Source organism: Pogonomyrmex barbatus, unplaced genomic scaffold (genome assembly GCF_055798465.1).
Source record: "Pogonomyrmex barbatus isolate J1 unplaced genomic scaffold, ASM5579846v1 scaffold10, whole genome shotgun sequence".
Lineage (NCBI taxonomy): Eukaryota > Metazoa > Arthropoda > Insecta > Hymenoptera > Formicidae > Pogonomyrmex > Pogonomyrmex barbatus.
Window position 1 is genome coordinate 2,720,108 of NW_028297099.1, and position 22,062 is coordinate 2,742,169.

The 22,062-nt window shown below is 42.3% G+C and overlaps 1 protein-coding gene and 1 long non-coding RNA gene across 10 annotated transcripts in view; both read right to left on the reverse strand.

Annotated features, from left to right (window-relative positions):
- The window catches only part of kug (FAT atypical cadherin kugelei), a 288,772-nt gene that overhangs the window by 228,880 nt on the left and 37,830 nt on the right, over positions 1-22,062 (reverse strand). The window lies entirely within an intron of this gene.
- Positions 3,201-18,186, reverse strand: LOC148937866 (uncharacterized). Its single transcript, XR_016141470.1, has 2 exons — positions 9,934-18,186; positions 3,201-4,407 (listed from the first exon to the last, which is right to left on the reverse strand). It is a non-coding gene; the product is annotated as an uncharacterized LOC148937866 (long non-coding RNA).

A 22,062-nucleotide genomic window follows, 5' to 3' on the forward strand; every position in this document is an offset into this window, starting at 1 on the left:
ATTAATCATCTAATGGCGCATTATAGCGATTAATTCAATTAGTACTAAACAGCATTCATTATTAATGTTCAATAACTCTTATTTTATATATATATATATATATATATATATATATATATATACACACATACACATATAAAGAAAGATTTAATATCAAGATATTTATGATTATGATCGTGTATTTCAGGAAGAGGTTGCATTTCATCATTCTGATATCCCCGGTGATAATACTTTTTTCATTCTTCTCTCCGGAGACTATTACATCCCCGTCGAAGTTACTACATTCTATTAAACTTAAGAACGTATTTTGGCGGGCTCCAGCGACATCGGTGGAGATAATGCAATTCCGTTTTTCTCTCGCACTCATAAATAAACGTCGCGCCCGCGTAGGAGATAAATATCGGAGTCACGCTCCATCGGCGAGAAAGAGCGCCAGCCAGATGGACAGACAGACAGAGGCGAGGATGCGACTTGGCAATCGCGACTTACGACACAGGCGCTTCGTCTAATCACTGCGAGAGAAAAGAAAAGAAAAGAGAAATAGAAAAAGGTTCGAAGACTTACGACGATTCCCACAGTTTCCCTCGCGCGAGCGTTCGCCGAGGGGAAGAAACAAATGTACATGTATATGCATCCACATTTGAAGAGTACACACGCGCATTCTGCCGCAATGTTAGCAAACGCTTTCTGGCTAAAGTGCACTTCTCCCTCCCTCTCTCTCTCTCTCTCTCTCTCTCTCTCTCTCTCTCTCCACTTCTTCTCCTCCTCCTCTCTCCTTTTCTCGCCAAGAAACGCATCTTCTACCTCCTTCTCCTCCTTCCTCCTTGTTGCTCGTTTTCTCTTATCCCTCCCCGGAAACCCGGATACACATTAGCCGCGGCCGCACCGCGGTCGGCGCACCGCGTTCAAGGCGGTGCAAATTTGCAACGTGTCGGCGCATCGCAGCGCAGCCAAGCGCGATGTCATTGCCTAGCCACCGTGGTGCATCGAGAGAAGCGAGAAAGAGATTGCGGAGGAGGGGGGAGGGTGAGAGAGAGAGAGAGAGAGAGAGAGAGAGAGAGAGAACTCGGTCGGTTGATTATTCAGCAACGATGTCTTCGCTTATCGTCCCGTCTACATCTAATCACCGACAAGGATGCATTGTTGCGGTCTGCCTGACGAATCGCGCAACGAGATTCTGTATCCACCTGCCTGTCCCTTTCTCCCTTTCTGTCGGTTTTCCCTGGCTGCAGCGCTAGGTCCACAATGCGACCGATGCGTCGTGTGTCCTTATCTTGACTCATGTGATCCGTATAACCGATCAATTTCGATCGCGCGGTTAGTATCGCGCGACAGGACATCGTGCACGATAGATAGATATTTATAATGACAGACTACTTGCACGGGTACTCTGATCGATGTTATCGGGGGTGGGGGAGTGAAAATTGTCAAACGGTCTTGGCTTTTCGCAGTGAACAAAATTGAGACGAGAAAGAGATATAAAGCCGGTAAAATCGAGCGACGTCTGTCGACCCAGGACAAGGGGATACTTCGTGGATCAGGATAAGAGAGCCCGAGGGTGGAATACCTAAGCGGAAGATGAGTCGAGACTCGACGAAGGAACCTGCTGAGTAAGCATCGAACTTGCTGATTCATGATTTTGTCAAATTGCACTCTAAAAATTATTCATTAAATGTTGTCTAGTAGAATTGCGACAGATTGACGCAGCAGAATTTATGTTGGAATTCGAAGTAGACGTTGACAAATACGCCAACGAATGCGTATACCCTTTAAAATTAATATCGAGAGAAATGAAATTGATAAGTCGATCCTTTTCGGAAATCGATCGTTGGAAAGAATATATTATAACGTTGCCATAAAAGGATACGAACTATGCGAGCGAATCTACGTGAAAGTTTGCACGATAATACTTTCCATTTCAATCTGATTGTATGTAGCAAAGTTCTACTTTGGAGAGTTTTATATTGGCAAACCTTAAAAGTACGTACTACGGCGGGAATCTGAGAGCTCTTTGTAGAAAGTAGCGTAGAGTGAAAATTGGCCGCGAGCATGAGGGAAGTCAAGTATATGACCGATCACTAAATTTTGAAATCCAGAAATTTTTCCGAAATCTTTTCGTTCCCTCGTCGTTAACTCATTTTCTTAAATCTTGCTCGAAATTATGTTACACGCTTTGTAAATTCTTCTTACACAATCCATTTTCACAATCCATGGAGCAATAATTTATTTTACAGCGTATTTAAACGCGATTAACGGCGATAATGGAATTTCCTTATCTTGATTATGAAGACTTTTATTAATCATTATTCTTGTTCGAATCACAGTGAAGTAATGTAAAGTGCGCTATAAGATTAAAAGAAGAAAATGTTTATTATTCGTAATTTGTTCTTCAATTGATGAAATGTCTATTGTATTAAAAGTTTTAACGTAAAAATCAAACATCAACGAATCTAGAGCGTGATTTATATTAATATAGAACGTACAGATTGTCAAAGAGAAAATATAAGAAGAAGACGGATAAAGAACAACTACAGGCTAACTAAGCTTATAAATTCTGATGCGACGGTATGCAATTTGCATCTCGTAACTGTCTATCCGATTTCCCTTCTAAGTAAGAAGAGTTAAGAGCATCCGACTCCAATTTGCTTGTACCGTCTTTCCTTGACTGACGCGAGATTACCTAAATGCGAAAGTTTTTAGCCTTTGAATCTCTGCACTGTCGCATCGATTGTGTCAGGCATCAGAGAAACGTTTCACGATTCTAATTTAACAGCAAATTTATCAAGCAATGCTTGGAGAAACTCATAGGAATTTATAAAATAGAATTTTCTAATAAGACGCCTTTCCATTTTATTATGATTTTAATAACATTTTTATTATTTATTTGCTAAAATTTATTAATATAAATTAAATATAGAAGAATGCAAGTGAAACAAAAATAATTTCTACATAATAAAAAAATAAAAAAACATTGTCGTGTATGTTCACATGTGTTTTTATTTTATGATATAAATAAATGTTTAATTTGCCAGGTGCTGCATCACGATTCGCAGAACCCTGGAGAGAAACGGTACAAATTGTCGCAAACGTGACTAGAAATACAGAATGACTGTATGTTCCGTGGTGCCATATTAAAAGAAGGTCATGCGAAAATATTTACTTTGCTCTATGCGATAAACCGGTGTAACGCAATAAAGAGAAAATGATAATCCGATAAATTTCGAGTGCGTTCCAAACGCCGCTTCCTGAAGATCCATTTAAGAAATTTGCACATCAAAGTATTTGCATTTTCTAAACTTTGTACATTCGTCAACCATGAATATCCTCATACAATATTATTTCTGGTTATTTTTATCTACATATATAGAAAATCTTTTAAAAATCTAATTGAGATACAGTCCAATTTAAAAAAAAAAAAATTATAGATTCTGACTTTGAAATTGGTAAAAATTCCGCACAGAAAATTTTATAGAATCCAATTGGGATCCAGTTCAATTTCCGCCCACAAAAAATCATTCTGATTGGAAAATCCATGAGCAGTCCGTAGAAAAGTTTCTGGAATCTAATTGGGATCCAATTTTATTTTCTCTCCAAAAAATCATATATTCTTCATTCAGAAATTTATGAGGGTTTCGTATAAAAAACTTCAGGATTTTCTCGTGACGAAAAAAAAATTCGTGCTACTTTTGTTTTAATTCATATTTATTTTACTTGATAAAATGAAAGTGATCGTAACGAGGTGTATTAATAGTTTCAACAAAAAAATTGCATTAGTCCGTGATTTACTTTATAGATAAATATCGCCATAAAATACGGAAGAAAATCTCTCTTAGTCACAAAAAAATTTATCCGACTCGTGGATAAGAAAATTCTAGATGCAGAGGCGTGGATATTAGCACAAGCGACAAAGTTACGTTACACGAAGGTAGTGAATTCTTAAGAAAACTTCAGTCTTCAGTGTTCATGAATTAATTGCGAGAAAGTCATGTAGAATAGCTAGTGTTCTACTTTAAGTTTTTCAACTATGCCAGGCAGCTCGAAAGCTCGTTCTTTTGGGAAAAGCACGTTCATATTACCTTACAAAATTACTAGTGATTAAATACAATGAAGAACGTTACATATCATAAAATATATACCAAAAAATACAAAATAAATATATATACGTATAAAAATGAGAAAAATTTCCATATTCTTATAAGTGTAATTAAACCGCGCGCGGTTGTTCTACAATGCGACATTGCGTCTAAAATCTGAATAAATTTTTCAGCGTTTATAAATAAACTGCAACGTATATGCATAGCCTCTACGGTATTACATACCTGGCAGACTTTATAACTCTCATCTTACAAAAGCAGCGCCGTCCAGTGTGCATGAAGAGCACGCCTCTTTTTTGCAACAATGACTCACCTGAAACATAAACAAAAAGGAGAGGTTCGTTAGCCGGTGGCGTTTTTTTTTTCTGGTATAACGTGAGAGAGAGAAAGATTGATATAATGTCGTATATCACGTCTCCCGATGAATCGTTTCCGACTGTGTTTTATCACGCGTCAAGAAACCGTACGGCAAAGTATGTTACACGTGGTGAGCAAATCGCTCTTCCTAAGATTTGATCTGCTCGTTAGTTTATTACGAGCAGAATTAGCGAGATCTTCTAAGACAAAAAGATGGCCACAGAAAGAAAAAAAGGTATCGCCCGTGCTGCCATAAATTAAACTTAAAGTCACTCGCAATTTGTGCGAAGCACGAGCAATTTGCGAAGTGTAGTGCTTCACCGCTTTTCTCTCTTGTTTACCTCCGGTAATACAAATAATAATACGTAATGTTAGTAATATCGTAAAAGCAGTAAAATGTCTGATGTACAATTTGCGCCGTCAAGCAAACGGCGGATAAGAGATACGGATTAATAACTGTGTCTAAAAACCGATGCCACGGCGCAAATACCTCGAACGCGGTTTCTCGTCGCGATTTATGAAGCGGAATACGCAAAGAATGTTAGCTCGGTATCGTACACTACATCCATTACAATGTTCTCCCTGTTGTTTGTGTGGTTCGCGCGAGTAGACGCGGGTGCATGTGCACGCACACGCGCTCCCGCCCGCACGTCGCACATACGTTTACTACGCGCTGGAAGTATGTCGAGGGTCGTATATATTTGAATAATATTACGTGTGTCCACACCGGGCCGAATATCCGCGATACCGGAGATATTTATGATTTACCTCGTAACATTACACGCCGCGGCCGCGGCGTCTCACTTTCTAATTACAGAAGAAGAGCGTTACTCATGCCGCGAGAGTCGTTTAATCTACGCGAAATGTTAATTAAAACACAAGCCGCGTGAAATGCCGATAAGTCACACAAGCTGCGTGAAACTGCTTGGTGAAAAAGAAAAACGGAAAAACCGTAATATCTTTATGCCGCGTACGGGAGGAAACGGAACGGCCGTTCTCCTCCCGTTTCCTCCGGTTGACCTCTCAACGGTGAGGTCTCGTTATATCACAAATGCAGCGAGTTTATTCGCACGCGCGGATTACCATTCCTCGGGGGTCTCCGGAGATAAGAGGATCACGGCATCAAGCTTTAATCGAATTTCAGGCCGAATTAGCGGAATAATCCGTCAAGTTATATGACTTACCCAATATTTTTGCTACGCCCAAGCGAGTTCGCAGGGTCTCCGGCTTAAGACTTTAGCGAAACAGAGATGGAACGTACGAAACTGTCTGCCTCTAAACGCAATACGTTTTCGAACCGCATCCGACTTAATTGACGCCGCAGGCAAGATCAAACAGAAGGTTTAGGCGCGATTAATCGCGGCATGTGTGTACGTGTGCAACTCTCGTATTAATTCTCGCTCGACGCATTATGTGCATTATCATCGACATGCGAGAATTCGTGCGGTTCGTAATTAATTTTACACTCGGAATATATCGGAGAACGCGATCAACTCATCAAAAGTGTATACCGTACCAAGATAATTATAACTGTAATAATTTATCGCGCGTAGCGCGCGTTACAATCGCGCCACCCGGAATTTTAGAACGAATTAGCGAAGAAACCGAGCCCGCTGAATTATTCAGTCGCACGAACGGAATGTCCAGAGTCTTTAAATCATTATTCATGCGCGATTCCACGCAGGAGCCAATCTCGATGGTAATCTAGTTAATCTTGCGTGACCCTTTTTGTAATTATCACTCGTGCTCACATGATCGCTGACATCGACACACGAGCGCGCAACTGTGTACGTCATAATTAATTATACTTGAAACGCATCGGGGGTTTATCATCGACCGAAACGACGAGGTTGTGTCGACAATTTAAGCTCGGTCGGAAACGAGCGAAAGGTCGATGATTTATCGTTCTATTTACTCCACTTCGAATTAATAAATTTCAGTGGATTTAATGAATCAGCGCACGAAGGGCCGCGTCCTCATCGTTACGTAATTTTCTAAATAACGCCGATCCTTCGTAAATCGCCAAATTGAGTAAGTGAAAATTCGGCTCTCGTGAGGTCGACGCGAATCGATCGGCGATCTTTTAAATCTCACGCCGAGGATTTAATTGAATTAATCGTAGATACACACATGGAGTCACTTATACGCCATAATTGCAATTACTCGACTCGCGATTGCTCCGAATTCGCGTATCCAAGCGAGATTATCAAATCGCATTTCCATCGACACGCAATGATAGCCGTGTACGCTGTGATTAATTTTAACTACGACCATTGAGTGCCTGTTGGTACTGATGGCATTGGCGCCGATGCGATGATCTAGATCGATGATCCGGCCGACACTACCGGAAGTGTCCGCGCGCACGACCTACGGATGATCGATGCACGTATCCCTTTTCACCGAGCGTTCGGATCTCGCCGGAATAACTATTATTTGCTTAAACGGTCTTCGCTACATACCAAGGTAATGCATCAAACGATTAAACGCGTTAAGCCCCCGTGCTAGATTGGGAAAATCTGCATTTAGGTTTTCTATCCGGTGTCATGGGGGATAATTTATCGTTCGTGATTTATACCGGCGTACTACCCAGGATCACGTGCAACAGTTCGAAGTCGTTTATCCTGCAATTTTCTTCGCCGACGAGCGATATGACGCGAACTTTTTACGTCAAATTAGCGCGTTATTGTCGTATTTTAATTACAAAAGTCACCGACAGCCGGTCGTGTTTTCGCTGAATAGCATAAAATTCGTCATGTTGCGAGACGTACAGCTTGAAATAATGATAACTGTTCAGCCCGGAAAATACGCACGGACGTTATAAATTACTTAACGGTTAATGTGATTCATGAATCCTCTTCTTTTCCGCTTTTATGCGACGAGGCAATGCTCGATCAACTCGCGGAATCGTTATCGCCGCCGATGCGTTTCCCTATACCGTATCCATTCAGGAAACGCCATAAACTTTTAACGATCGTATGATGAAACCGTATGCTACCTAGCCTTCCCTTGGCAATCATTAAAGCCACGCAAGTTTGTATGGACATCCTGTCCCTCCGGGATTTACCAATCAAACTCGCAAAGAAGCGATATTGGAGTTGACAATTTTATTTGTAAAAGAAACGAAAAGTTTGTTTCTCTCGTTCTAATGCGCAGCTTCAAATGTACAACTCGATTAAATCTTAACTGTAAAATTATAAAATAAAATACAAAACTTGATTATCGCGAGTAATTTTGAGAGGCAAATTAATAAGAGAGCACGTGGTTGTAAAATAACTCTATAAGAGAAACTCGATGATATCGGAAATCGTGTGCAAAGCTTTCGATATGGCGTGTAACTTACGAGAAACAGGTCTTTGTGATTATTTCCAGCGCAAGACGAATGCCTCTCCGTTCCCGTTTTCGCATCCGATAATGGCGCGGCGCCGCACGAGAGACGAGGGTTTAACTTTTTGGTGTTTACGGAGGCATCCGATTTACGCTGCCGTAAACTAGGACATCCCGGGCCGTACAACTTGGACAGATACGCGATAAAGTCTACTCGGGACCGGCTTCGCTTCACCCCGGGGTTATCAACACCCTCGCCCGGGGCCGGCTAACGGCTGGACGTTCAATTATTTATTTAGACTATCTTATCTAGAGGCGATGCGCGCACGAACCCGCCATCGTCGTGAGCCTCGTTCTTTCCGACGAAGAGGAAACGAAGCGGCGCGGGCGATCGCGAATCGAAAGATATTATTCAAATACAAAACTGGTTGCTACGGATCGGAGCGCAAGGAGACCTAATTTTGATCCGATAAGAAATCGTACTCTCGCTCCATCATCTTGATATTGGACAAGTTCGCGGAATCTTGTTTTATCTGCCAGCAATCACGCGCCATGTAATAAATTGTGGCATTGGTGAGGAGCGTTGTCCACGATGTGCTGATGGCGAAAAAAGATGTCGTTGAGAGGACCGCCACAAAATAATGTAACTTTGCATATTTAATCTATCTGTCGTTGCGACGGAGTTGAAGATTCATAATTTGCAGCGACGATTCTGTCCCCTCCAAAAAAAGAAAAAAAAAACGAAAAAAGAAAAAGAAAAAAAAGAAAGAGATGCGAAAAATCTTTCGTCGATTTTTTCCAGAGAGCAGATTGATCCGATCGGGTACAACCTCGTCCGTGACAGCGAGAACCACGATAGCGTGGCTTCGCGTTGGTTTCGTCGTGCACGAAGAAGAGTATCGCTAACGACGTGGTTCGACCTGCACGTCCGGTAGTTCGCTCGTCCTCGAAACCCGTTTCGTCTCGCGAGTGATCGCTCGCCGGGGGGTCGGTCTTAACGATCCGTAGAGAGCGTGGCGGCTAACGTCATGCCCGTTTACACCCATAACTGTCGTTAGGCGCGAAAGCGTGGGTGATCCACCACGTGGGTCGGTCGGCCGGTCGATCCTCATCGTCGCCGGATCTCGTTTCGAGACGCGCTCACGTACACACGGACAAGTACCGCGTACATACGCGAGAGACACGCGAGCGTAAACACGTGAGAGGAAGAGATGAGAAGTTAATCTCGCGTGAGACGTCCCTTCTCCCGAGTTCGCCGAAGGCCCGGTTGGGAACGGTCGCGGAAAGATCGAGAATCGCTCTCGCGACTTTCGTGCGCCACGCTCCGAGATGAAATTTCAATAAAGCCCGGCCGCTTAACTTTATCCTAAACTTCGAAAGCGACACGCGCGACGACACTCACGGGGACGAGTGATGCCACCGTGTCAGATTCTGACAGGTATGAATAGGACGTCAAATTTTGTTTCTAGCATCAAAGATATTTGATGCTGAAATTGATACGAGTTTAACTTTCCAAATGCAACATACGTTAGCACCGCTAACGTATCCGGTCAAGAAACGCCCAGAGAACAGGTGTCTGTCTAAAGGTTCGCAACATTCGAGAGGCTTCTTTTACGAATACGTGAAGACAAGAAGAAGATTGCGAAACTCTGACCGAGTGTAAAGGTTGTGTAGGGAGTGTGTTAGGAGTCGAATGCTCTGAAAGGCGGATGCCGTTGCAGAAACAGATGTTGGGAATGCCGGAGAAAAAGGAACGAAGATAATAGACTTTCTTACCGTTTCAAGTAGAAAGCTTTCTCAACGTGACGCAAGTTCGACTTAAAAAAATACAAACAAAGGGCAGGTAAGTATATTTCCGAAAAGTCTAACTACGGTTGAGAATGAACATTGTAAATTTGTAACCGACAAGAAGTAACACGACGTGATACGAAGAAAGAGCGCGTTAAAACTTGGAGAGAAAACTTATATAAAGGTAAATAAAAAAGGAGCTATATACACGGTGATATGTAGCGAGATAAGACCGGATCGCGATCGAAGTTTTTTGACGCAGAGAATTTTAAATGCCGTTCAAAATCCCGCATAAGTTAAAGCCAATCTCTTTTACGGGCGGGAAGACGCTAAATGTTGGAAAAAGCATAAAAAAAAAAAGAAGTCATACCATACGTGAACTCCCATCGCAGATCTTCCTAGACGAAACGTCGGTGAATGGACTTGCTGAACAAGCCGCATCGATCGTTCATAAATTTTACGATGCATACGTGTGGGGTTCGCGGCACTAAATAAAGCCAACTTTTCCGTCATCGTTGAACTAGCCTCGTACGCGTTGCAATTTTGAGACTTTATGGGTAACGATGAGGATCGCCTCTCAGAGTTTACGGGTGATACCGAGCACCCGTGAAGGTAAATGTCTCCACACCTGGCGGAACATTATAAAAGAAGTGCGGTAGAATATATTCAGTCATAAATGAAATAGAAATGCGTAGTTAAAAATTGTATTTCGGCTCGACCATAATGATATTCTCTTTCTCGAGTTTCTCATCATTTCTCTTTTTTAAACCTACCTCTTTGTGTGTGAACTTTATAATAAACTTAAGAATAGAATAGAATACCTTGAGACTTTCACATTATTCACATTATTCACTTTTTATTTGGATTATAAATTCCGAATAAGATATGCGAGAAGGGCAATGTACCGGCAAAATTGCAGTAGCGATTCTATTATATACCATTTAAGGCGCCACTCAAATCTATTTCCTCTTTATATCTCGCACAGTACCCATATAACTGTTAATCTTCTTCTATATTCCATCTAATATATTAATATATTCCATTTGTCTTTACTTTCACGTATACGATGACACTTATACGATGACAGTGGATTCAAAAGTTCTTTCTGTAAATGATTTAACTGCAGGTATAATATTCAGACTGGAGTGGCTCGTGGCGAGGCTGTAAAAGCAAAGTTACGGAATTTTATGTTGAGGAAGGAGAATCGGAAAATTTATACATCTTGTTTATGCCTCTAGAGGAGTGACCTGAAGCTCTTACGCGTCGTCACTTGGTGCCATTAAGACTAGAACACCATCATCATTTCACTCGACTTTCATGGCTCATTGTCTTTTCGATGCTCCACATCGCTCGAGATCTTTTGACTTTAAAGCGCAATGAAAGCGCGGTCGGCATACCCCTGCCCCTCCCCCACCACCTCGCAGATTCACGGAAATGTCACAATGCACGAATTTCATTAACGTCTCTGACAGTCCTGAAATACGCGCCTTATAAATTACTGAGCTCAGTTAGGTCGTTGTCTATCGTAGAAAATGACATCGCTTTTCGTACCTTTCACCAGCGCCTCACCTTACGATGATTAAATATAAAACAGTTCTCCCGTGCACAGAGAATTACTGACTTTGAATCATTGTGTGTCGAGCGCTCGATGTACGCTTCGCGTATAAAAACAAGACTCACTAACCGGGAAAATTCTAATATATTTAATTGCAAAGAAAAAAGATAACACAAAGAAGAAACAAAGGCTCTGGAATATATTATGGAATACATGGAATATTATTATCTCTTGCGTTTGTAATATTTCAGACTTTCCAGCTTTTGCTCTCTCAAACGCAGATGTTACATTATTACAATAACGTATGCGTTTTGCGATTACCTAATTTACAAGCTTCTTAGTCGAAAGTTTGGTCGAATGTGCCTCCGAAATTGCGCTTCGCGACAGTCATGACGTACTCTCGTTATCGTTTGCGGCATTTCACGCAGCTGTCACGCTGGTATGTATGACTAGCGCGACTTTCGCCCCGCCAGTTTTACGACTCGTAAGAATTTACAGGCGCAAGGTGTGCAACGGGAACGTTCGAGGGCGAATCCGCTTACCGTTCGCTTTATCGTTCTTTTATCGGATAAAAATAAGTTGCTCGCTCAAATACGCTCAAGTACGCTCAATTACGCATTATTTATCGATCCTGTACGCTATGCACTTCTAAGAAACGACTAAACGCAACGTAGCAAAGATTTATTTAAGAAATGCGCTTCCTTGATCCAATATATCAATCCATAATGTAAAATATCGTCCTTGTTAAGTTGAAAGAAACGTTCTCGTGAACGAACGCATAGCGGCCTATTAGAGTGGCGCATAATAATCTCGACGTAAGCGGACGATATCGGAATTCTCTCAGGACGCATTTCACTACGACCAGCCAGATGCGCTACGTTTGTCGTATGCGCGATGTTCGAAGGAGCAAGTTTACGCTGATACTCGAGGGGTCAGAAGCTTGTTAGGACAAGCCGAGTCATGATATTACCCGTTAAGCCTCCCGTTTGCATATTACACGGGCGAACGCATTTATAGTCGTATATCAAACGTGAGATGAGAGCCGTCACAAGTGCCTGCGAGCGGAAGTCCCCGGACCTGCCGTCCCGACAGGATGGATGGCTTCAACATTCGCGGGGAGAGAGAGAGAGAGAGAGAGAGAGAGAGAGAGAGAGAAATCACACACACACACACACACACATATATATAGCGTTTAAGCGATTATATTTATGGCACCACTTCTCGCCGAAGGAACCCCGACGGCCGACGGTGCGCTCGTCAAAATGAACGGGTATATATCGTCGAAATAGACACGTTCGCGTTCAGTCACTATGTGCTGATATTATCCGCCGCCATCGCGACAAGTGCGCGTGAACATCTGAGCGTAAAGGTAATAGCGCATTCGATGCGTGATGATTCATCCTACGGGCCCGTATAGCCGCGGGAACGGGATCATCTTGCCGTCGTCGAGGAGATAGACTGGTTGCCGTTGCGCTCGCTAAGGAACAAGATACAACGGCGACGTGTTTATGCCGTGTTACGCCGGCGATACACCAACTTTGTAGCAGTAAGATCTTGCGAGCGCGCAACCCTTGTCATATACATCTGCATGCATCGCGATCGTCGTAGACCGTGGCGGCCGAATGCATGCGTTAGTGATGCTTTATGACAACGACGCCGGAGTTCGTCAGGACGAATATCGCGCTGTAACGCTCGCGCGAGGACGGAGCGAGCCGAGTGGTAATTTGGCGAAAATTACGAGTCGATAAGTACCGTGACGAATACAGCCTGCGCTGAAAGTTTTATCGTTATATTCCGCAGAATATACATTCCGCCGTTCCTCATTGCCTCATGCATCCGTAATTGTCGCATACATTAATTCCTAATTTCCATCAGCAAATGCGCGGCATCGCGATGGAGTTCGAACGAGTATCCACCGGTGGAAATACCTCCGCAAGCTGTGCCTCTCGTCCGCACCAACGAGTAATGCATTACTAATGCATGACGTGTCAGCAAAAGCGGGCTAGCACGGGAGACACGCTGGTTGACGGATGTATCGCGACGCTTGTTATACCAGGATGACGCGCGGTGGATAGTACCGGAGACATAGTTGTTGGTTGTCATAATACCGCCAGTGAACGACAAACTGGGAACAGCGTAATATAGCCACTAATATGTCTCCCTTCCTACCACCCCCGAATAGTACGGAACCCTCGGGGCTTTCATAACTTCCGCCCACCGTCCCCTTAGCGGCGCATCGATAGGGTAGCCCGTCAAAGTGCAGGTGGTTCATTACCACGACACGGTCAACGCTCGATAAATCTGTATAGCACGATTTGTCGTCAAACAATCTATAACAATCTCTAATATTCACAAATACATAGCCTGTGTATTTATTAATCGGATCTATGTAAGCACATCATTCCGAGAGTCTTACCGCACGTTAGTCTCTCATAGTAAATGTCACGCAGGGAAGATATCCCATTAAGTCCGACAATAAATGTCGACTTTGATTCGACTAAATAGGCCACCGTTGAAAGAAACGTGAGGGTAAATCCAGTTCTACTTTCACATATTCTCGAAATTTAATCGCTCGCCGCGAGGAAAGTCACAGGAGACGTCACGTCGTCGTTCCACTGACATTAATGCTCAGATTGATAATTATCGTGACTGATATTCTCGTGTTCGCGAAGAGGGCGGTCGGTTTCTAGTGCGCCGTCAGTCAATCGATGCACTTCTTCCGCGTCAGCAGTTTATAATCATATTACCGCAACACGACCAACAATTTCACCCATCATGGCCTGCGCGTATGGACATAATAGCAGTCACTCGGATCACCCTTATTACTCGCGACGGATTGATTACTAATTAACATAGTATCCACCGGGAAACGCAAATCCGTGCGGAATCACGTGAATGCGCCTTCAGAGGGCGTCGGAATGATATTGTGCATACCTATGCCTATTTGAAAACGTAATAATAGCGCGATATCGCGCTATTAAATATTATAATATGACGCAAATGTTGCGATAATACGCCGATATGTAAACTCAACGACAAATCGTGTTTAAGCGCGAAAAGGTAACGTAAAAGCCGCGATAAAGTAAAGATACTGCAGGATATACTGCAGGTGGAATTAACGGGATGCATCATGGATGCATCGAATCCGTAAATACCTACAAGTGGTAGATTAAAGAGAAGAACAGATTAAAACAGCAGCTGCGAGCATTCGCACTTCCGCCGATGTGGTGTGGTTGCTCTAAGCTGATCGCGGTCTAACCAGCCGTTCGAACTGCGCGATAGAGTCGATTTCACTATGTGGTTTTACCGAAGCATAGATTTAGGCACTTTTTTATTTATTTATCAATCTTTCAGTTAATTAATTGCGGCAAATAGTTGAAAGAACACCGGGCGTTTGATAAACTGTCTTTTTTGTCCCTTCATTATACAGTATCTTATAAAAATTTTCATAAGACAAGTACAATTTTTCAATGCAAAACGTTTCTCTCTCATTTTCAACTTTAAAATTTTCCGAATTTTATTCAAAACAAAATAATAAACAAAATAATTTAATTATTTATTAATAGAGACAAAACACTTAATTTAATGGCCGTATAATAAAAAAGCGACGGAACAAAAAAATTGTAAAGAAAAAAAGGAACGTTATGAAATATTCAACAATTTAGATACGCGCGGCAATCTGCACGAAGTATGCAGTTGTATGTTGAATTTTAAATTAAATTACAGTTCGCAATAAAAATTAGAGTTCGTATACACTACACATAAATTCGCCGTGAGTATTCAACGATTATAATCTAACTAAACAAGTCCGATTGTATGTACCATAAGAATCATTGATAAGCCTATTTTTCATGTATGCAAATGGTTAGTCATCAGAACGACTATTATATTGTAACTCTTACTGCGAAATAGCAAGAAACTGTCAATGTGGAAAACTCGTATGTCCCGTTACCGATCTTTGTACCTGTGCTGTAGCACAACAAGCATACATTCATACGTAAAATACCGGTCACGCAACGTATATGTAAACGTGTGACCATAGAAAAATGTTTGATCGACACAGCAAATACGTGTATATTCGAAAACGGCGCGAATTTTATACATTCAAGTTTTTCCAGTTAATAGATTGATTGACGAAAAAGAGGAGGAGAACAGAGGAAACAACTCTCATTCTCTCTCCTTTCCTCTTTCAACGCAACGCCAATATTTTACTGACTGCATACAGCTTGTAAAACCGCAACTCAGTTCAATATACTGGTTAATGGTTGAATGCCTTGGGTGTTTATATTGTAAAAAATTATTAGAAGCAAGACTGAAAGGGCATAACGCAAACTAAATGCACAATTGCTATATTTTAATAAAATATTTGAATTTATTAAAAAAAATGGAGAGCCTAAAAATTCTGATATAAAAAAAAATAATAAAAAAAATAAAAGTCACAATAGTTTTCATTACATTTTCATTTAAAACTATCGAAAAATTAATCCAATGATATCACGCGATCAGCCCCTCCCTCTCACCCATGGAACTATATGTATACTAAAATCATGTATTACTTTTTTATAATTTATATTTTTTTTATAATTTATAATTTTTATCAAATAATATTAATGTTTACTATATATCTTTGTTTATGTCTATTGATTTCTCACATACACGTATCGCGTACGTATGCAAGTTTCACAAATACAATGATCTATCCTAGACTTCGAATACAATAGACTTGCGCCTCATTTTTATCATGTCTCGCGATGTATTTCCCAAATTATCGTTACACAACATCGAGAAGAGCGACTGGTCGTAATCACGGACCGAATTATCGTCTATAAAACGAAACAACGTACTCCCTCTACGCTACGCCTAGATCGGCACGTCTAAATGCCGATGCCTTTAGGTATCTTCGGCGAACCAGGAAATGCCGAGAGGTGCGGTTGCAAAAGTCGAACGCTGCCACGGCGGCTATTCAGGACGCGCAGATGCACGAATGGATTTCAACGAGCACGGCGCGCTTCATGCTTTCTGAACCTAGTCAAGCTCCCGGACTGGCTCTCTTTGCAATCTCTGATAACTCGGCGAATTCGTGATATGCGGTCTGCCTATATGCCGACGCCATATATCGTGAGAAAATCAAACTGGCCATTGCCTCGTAACGCGTCTCGACGTAACATCGACGCGCGTTTGGAAAATAAAAAAAATAAGAAAAAAAAAAACGAAAGGAAAAAAACCCGAAGGAAATTGCGCATCGAGACTATCGGCGATTCGAGCATGATGAATTGTCGATATTCTTGCAGTTTTTGCGATATATACCTCTCAAGCCGTGTAATTAATGTCCATGGAGTTATATCGAACGCGCGACTATGTGAGCCAATGATGCGGAACGGACATTTACAACTTTGAGTAATGACGACGTGAAGTTTTGCTTATGAAGCGTTACATAATGCTTGCATCTTTAACTTCTGAGAAGAGAGGCTTGTTTGATTTACGAAAATGTAAATCCAGATATAACTCCGATGATAGAATCCATTAATTACTACAATATAGAAAAGAGGAACGTGTCGTTAAAAATTCCTTTGCCTCTGATTAATTCTCGTAAAATTCCATTTTATCGCCGAGTTGTACAGCTGTATTCCCTGTAACCCGTTCTCCAGATGCAAATGCACAGGAGACTTTCTCCGTGCCTATCTAACTACTCTCTTTTTCTCTCCGTTCTACTCGATGACCCGGAGGCGCCCGATATCCCGTCGCCTCGCGTTTTACATTTCAACATAGCGATAGGGTGTAATAACAGTCCAATCGCTTCTCATCGAATGGGCGAACCTCTCTACTTTTTGTTCTCACGATCTTACGTCGACGTTTGTAAATTTTTTTATATCTATCATTTGACGTTCTTTCGAGGTATATCCAAGATAAATTTTCCTACGCGGAAACACGAAAAGATAGAGCGAGTTACCCGACGCTTATCTCGCGGATTACTGTAGTAAACTTCTGGAAAGTTGCTACTTCAGATTGTTCGGAAACTTGGGGAGCGTAAGCTTATTTTTATTAAAGAAAGAAGAATCTCGGCAACGTCGAAACAGATATATATATATATATCGAGATACGTCGTAGAAGAATCGCATCGCAGCTAGATATATGAATTAGCAGGTGGTTCGACTAATAACGAATGTACGTGGGGAATCTATGTTGTATTCCATTCATATTTTACATGTGCGCTCTCAGCCGAGCGCGTGGCTCGCGTAAAAATTCCGAAATTCCGAGCACCACGAGTGCGCGTGGTCCCGAAAAGACTCATTCGTATGCAAATACGACGTGGTCCAAGGCATAAAGGCGCACCTGCGGCGCTCTCGTAGGCGACGTAAGACGCGTCATCGTTCCAAGAACAGAGAGATCTCATTGTTGAGGAAGTAGCGCACAAGAGGAAGCTAGGTAGAGACCATTCGTATAAGCGTGCACCGGCACACTGTTATCGCGAATCCCGCATTTCCCAGTCGTAAGCAAACGTGTCGCATACCCTGGTTTCACGTGACGAAGCTGTGACATCATCGACCGTGTTATTTCAGGTTCCTCCGCGACAGGAGAAATGAATTTCTCTCAAACGCGCGTTTCGGACTGGATAGGCCATTTGTATACGCTTATCGTACATCTATGTCTGCACACCGCCGTCCGGCTATTGTAAAGCCGCTCGAATCACAGCTCTGAATCAAGAGACGAAAATTCGCAATGTTACGTATCCACGGAGGCGTATCCAGACTACGATTTTTCTTTTTACGGCTAACACGTCTACAAGAAAAAAAAAACCTGATTACATGGATCGTTTAACATGCGTCGATATCGCTTAATAAATCTATGGCAACTAGTCATTTACTTTCTGCTTCGCAGAGGTTCTCAAGCTTTTTCGAAAAATCTATTTCACTTTTCGAAGGGAATCATATATAAATGCATTAATAAATATTAATTCAAATAATAAAACTTTTTTCCGATTCTCAATAAAGTAGTCCTTCTATACAAAGTTTGATTTAATCATTAATTTAAAAGACGGAACGGCTTTTATTTCAGTCAGTATTAAAATTCAACGCTAATTTTTTTCCCAATAAATTATACCGTTATGTTACGTAAGTTCACAAACCGCAAACTCTTAGAGCGCTCTGACCAGGGAGGAAGTTTGAGAAATGTTGCCCGTAGCGTATCGCACATATTCGCGAGAAAACCGCAACCGAATGAACGCGTTATTGCTAATAAACTTCGTTACGAACGACCACTCCGGGAATTCCAATGTAGCCAAGCGGCCGCGCCGCTACACAATCGCCGACATGGATGCCGCGGGAAAAAAAGACTCGGGGAAAATCAATCGCGCCGCATCATACCAGTCGTAAACGAGAACAGGGCACGAGCGAGTTTCGCGCGGGAAACGTGATGATCCACAGAATTTCTCGCGAGCGTATGCGATAATGACAGCACCGATCACACTGACAGCGAATTACGGGATGCCGTAATTGCCGTGCAATTACACGCCGCCGAGATAAACGCGCCACCGGGTGTGTCGTGTACGCTTTCGCCGAGATGTTCATTCGGAAGCCGGCCCGATTTCTCGGGAAAATCTCGCTCGGAGGACTCGCTGCACGTCGCGCGACATATCGAGGAGCTTGATTGATCAATTGGCTAGGTTGCCCCATGCGATCGAGGGGGAACTGGTTGTATCTGACTTGTACTTCTTTTACACTCGTGTTTAATATATAGGGCGTACAGAAGAGACGCGTTTCCCGTTATTTGCACTTTTCTCGACGATGAAAAATTGGCTGTACTACTAGCTCCAGATTAAGCCACGCGCGTCATCGGAAATTTAAAAGTATCGCCTCAAAAATATCTGCCTTAAGTCATTTGAAAATTAAAGCCTCACTAATTATTTTTATCTTCGCCACAACGATACACTTTCCTATTCTCGATATTGGATAACTTTTTTTACCACGTTATAATAAAGCCACTTAATTAAATTTTCCAATTAAGAAATTAGAAAAAAAGTATTCAAAATGTTTTATAAATGTAAATGTGAGACTGGTGCTACACTCTATATGTGACTGTGAGAATATAGAGTTGAGAAGACGCACACACACAAGAGAGAAAGAGGAGGACAAGGGGGGGGGGGGGGAAGAGGGGGATGATATTGCCGATACCACGCGCCTCTGTAGTATGCAATGTAGGTGCATACGTGCTCGGCGCTGCTATCGGTGTTATGCTACATACACCACGACCGTGCAATTCTGCCGACCGACATGCTCGCCGGACACCCGGTTGTCTAATCGACTGGCTGCATACACGCGCACCTGTTCCTCGAACACACACAGATCGCGTTTTGCATGAACGTTCGATCCGTACGTGCTGAATCCCTACCGATCTCCGGTTCTGCGACGCCGAAGACGAGCCGAGCTCGCGTCATCGGAGAAAGGGATCGCCGCCGACCTATCGGAATCATTGAAATCCCAAGGGTCAGTCTTGGAACAAACGCGAAACCGCATGCGATTGAGGCGAAGAGGGATCAAGAGGGAATACAATATCAAAGTCGCAATCGATGGATACCAACGAAGACGTATAGCTCCGACTAGAGAAGCTCAGTTACTGTACTGCGACAATCGCCACGGCGGTTTGACATTATTGATAAGTGGCAAATAACGATTTTATTATGTCCGTAAATAGAGCAGCATCTACGTGCGGCTCGACTTTGAATCGATGATCGATCAAGGAACTGGAATGTCATTCTACTTCACAATGATTGCAATGGTATATATAACAGATATCTTTCCCCTCCGCCGAGGCTTTAGTCATCCTCAATGCGCGACGTTTGATTTCGTGGTATGAATAGTTCGCGATCGATGGCGGGCGATTTCGCACGTCATCAAAATGCCAAGCCGCGACGAGAACACGTCGAACGCGCTGCCCCTCCCCTCCCCTCCCCTCCCCCCTTCCTCATGGTGTTGCGACCGAGTCGTATGCTAATTAAAGGTATCGTGAGTATCGAGGCGGAGATTTTTGTCTGCCGCCAACGCCGTTGTCGAGCCGAAATGTTCTCTCTCCACGTGCACGGCATAATTTACAGTCCGCGCCGGAGCACCGTGTCTCCTTCGCGAAGAGAAACGGCCGGCTAAACTCGGCTAATCCGATGCTAATTCAATGCAACGGCCAACTGCTCCCGTCCACAATAGACTTTATGCGCGTGTAACGTCCGCGCGCTGAACGTACACGGCGGCACTCGCGAGAGGCTCTAATCGCACGGCGCGAGTGCGCGTTTCCCGGGTGTCGGGAATGAGGTATGGTGAACATGGCGGGAGAAATGGTAGAACCGTGTGTACGAGGGAAAGAGGTTCGCCAATACGCGCCGGCTAGCATTTTGCAATGCTAGTTAACTCTAATCCGTTCAGCTGGCCGGCCGGCGCGGCGGTCGCGCGCAGCGGTATTTTCGAGCCGCTGAATAATCACTTTGTTCGTTGCCGAACTGATCCATTTACACCGGCGAAAATTCTGACGAGCGACATTTCACTCTCGTTTCATTCATACTACGTTATACATATGCATACACGGTACGTGGTGCTCCACAATTTTAGCGCAAAAGTATTGTCGCGAAGATTCTAGGGAAACGATGAGACAAAATACTTGGTTTAAAACGACAAATTCTTTATCTAAAGCGAAAAAAATTCAAGCGTCGTATATTTTTATAGTTATAGATAGTTATCGATTCTTCTAGGTAATGAGATTTGAAGAGGCACGCTAAAATAACCAGCGATCTTTCCGACCACCCGCACACTTAAACGCAGTTGAGGAATCGAGTTGACCTCAAGTATACTAAGTATTAAAGGGTTAACACCTAATACCGGATGGATACGCGCTTTCTCCTCGCACGGAGTGGTACATCTGTCCCAATAGTTAAATCACTTCAAGACACGGCGATTTCTCTCGGTCGAAGAATCCATGCCTAATAATTACCGCGTAAGACCGAATAAAAATTCAGATTTACGCGCTCATAATTGGATAATAAGTTTCTCGCTAAATTCTCGCTTGCGAGAATGGCGTAATGCAGATACCGAGCGTTAATATATAAATTTTCGTTGGGAAGATGGTGCACGTTGCACGAGACGTCACGAGATATTATGCGCTTGCTTTCATGAGGTGAACTCGTAAAAAACGCCTGTAACTGGTACTTCATCACTGAGCGAGCAAACTGCATCACGTACTGCCGAGACTTTTTATATATTATTACGAGGTAACTACTCCCCCGAGAAGCTAAGTATGTCAGTGGTTTGTGCTTGTTTGCTTGTCCACTCCTATTTTCTGCGGTTTCATCGCAAAGGAAATTTAGCCTTGTGAAAAAGAATTATGCTCATTATAAGTAACATCTCATCTGCTTGTGTTATCCGCTTATGTCATCTGTTTATATTTTCTAGAAATCATTTTTAATGCATTATATTGAGTTAAAAAAATGACTGTAATAAGAAAAAAATTATAAAATTTAATAAACAAAATTTATAATAAAAAAAATGAATAAAGAAAAAAGTCAAATATTTATGAATTCAATGAAAAAAGTGTCGACATTTTGTTTCTCATTATCTACATGTCTAAACGCAACTAATTATCTATTCTCTATATTGCAACATAACAGTCTATTGTTTATGCTACATGTACAAGAGATATAAATATCCTTTGTATTTCTTCACGTAAATCATACTTTTAAAATCTTGATTAAAAGCAATGTATGATGTGATAAGAAGTAGCTAATGAAAGCGCATTTTGCATGTATAAGCAATTGCAACATTTTTAATGCAAATATTGGAAAAACCCGGACTAATTAGACCGCGTAATAGAAATTCAATAAATCAAAGCAGAAGCGATAATCAATAATTACTTCTCTCGAAGTAATTATTGATTATCATTTGAATGATTATAATAAGCATCATT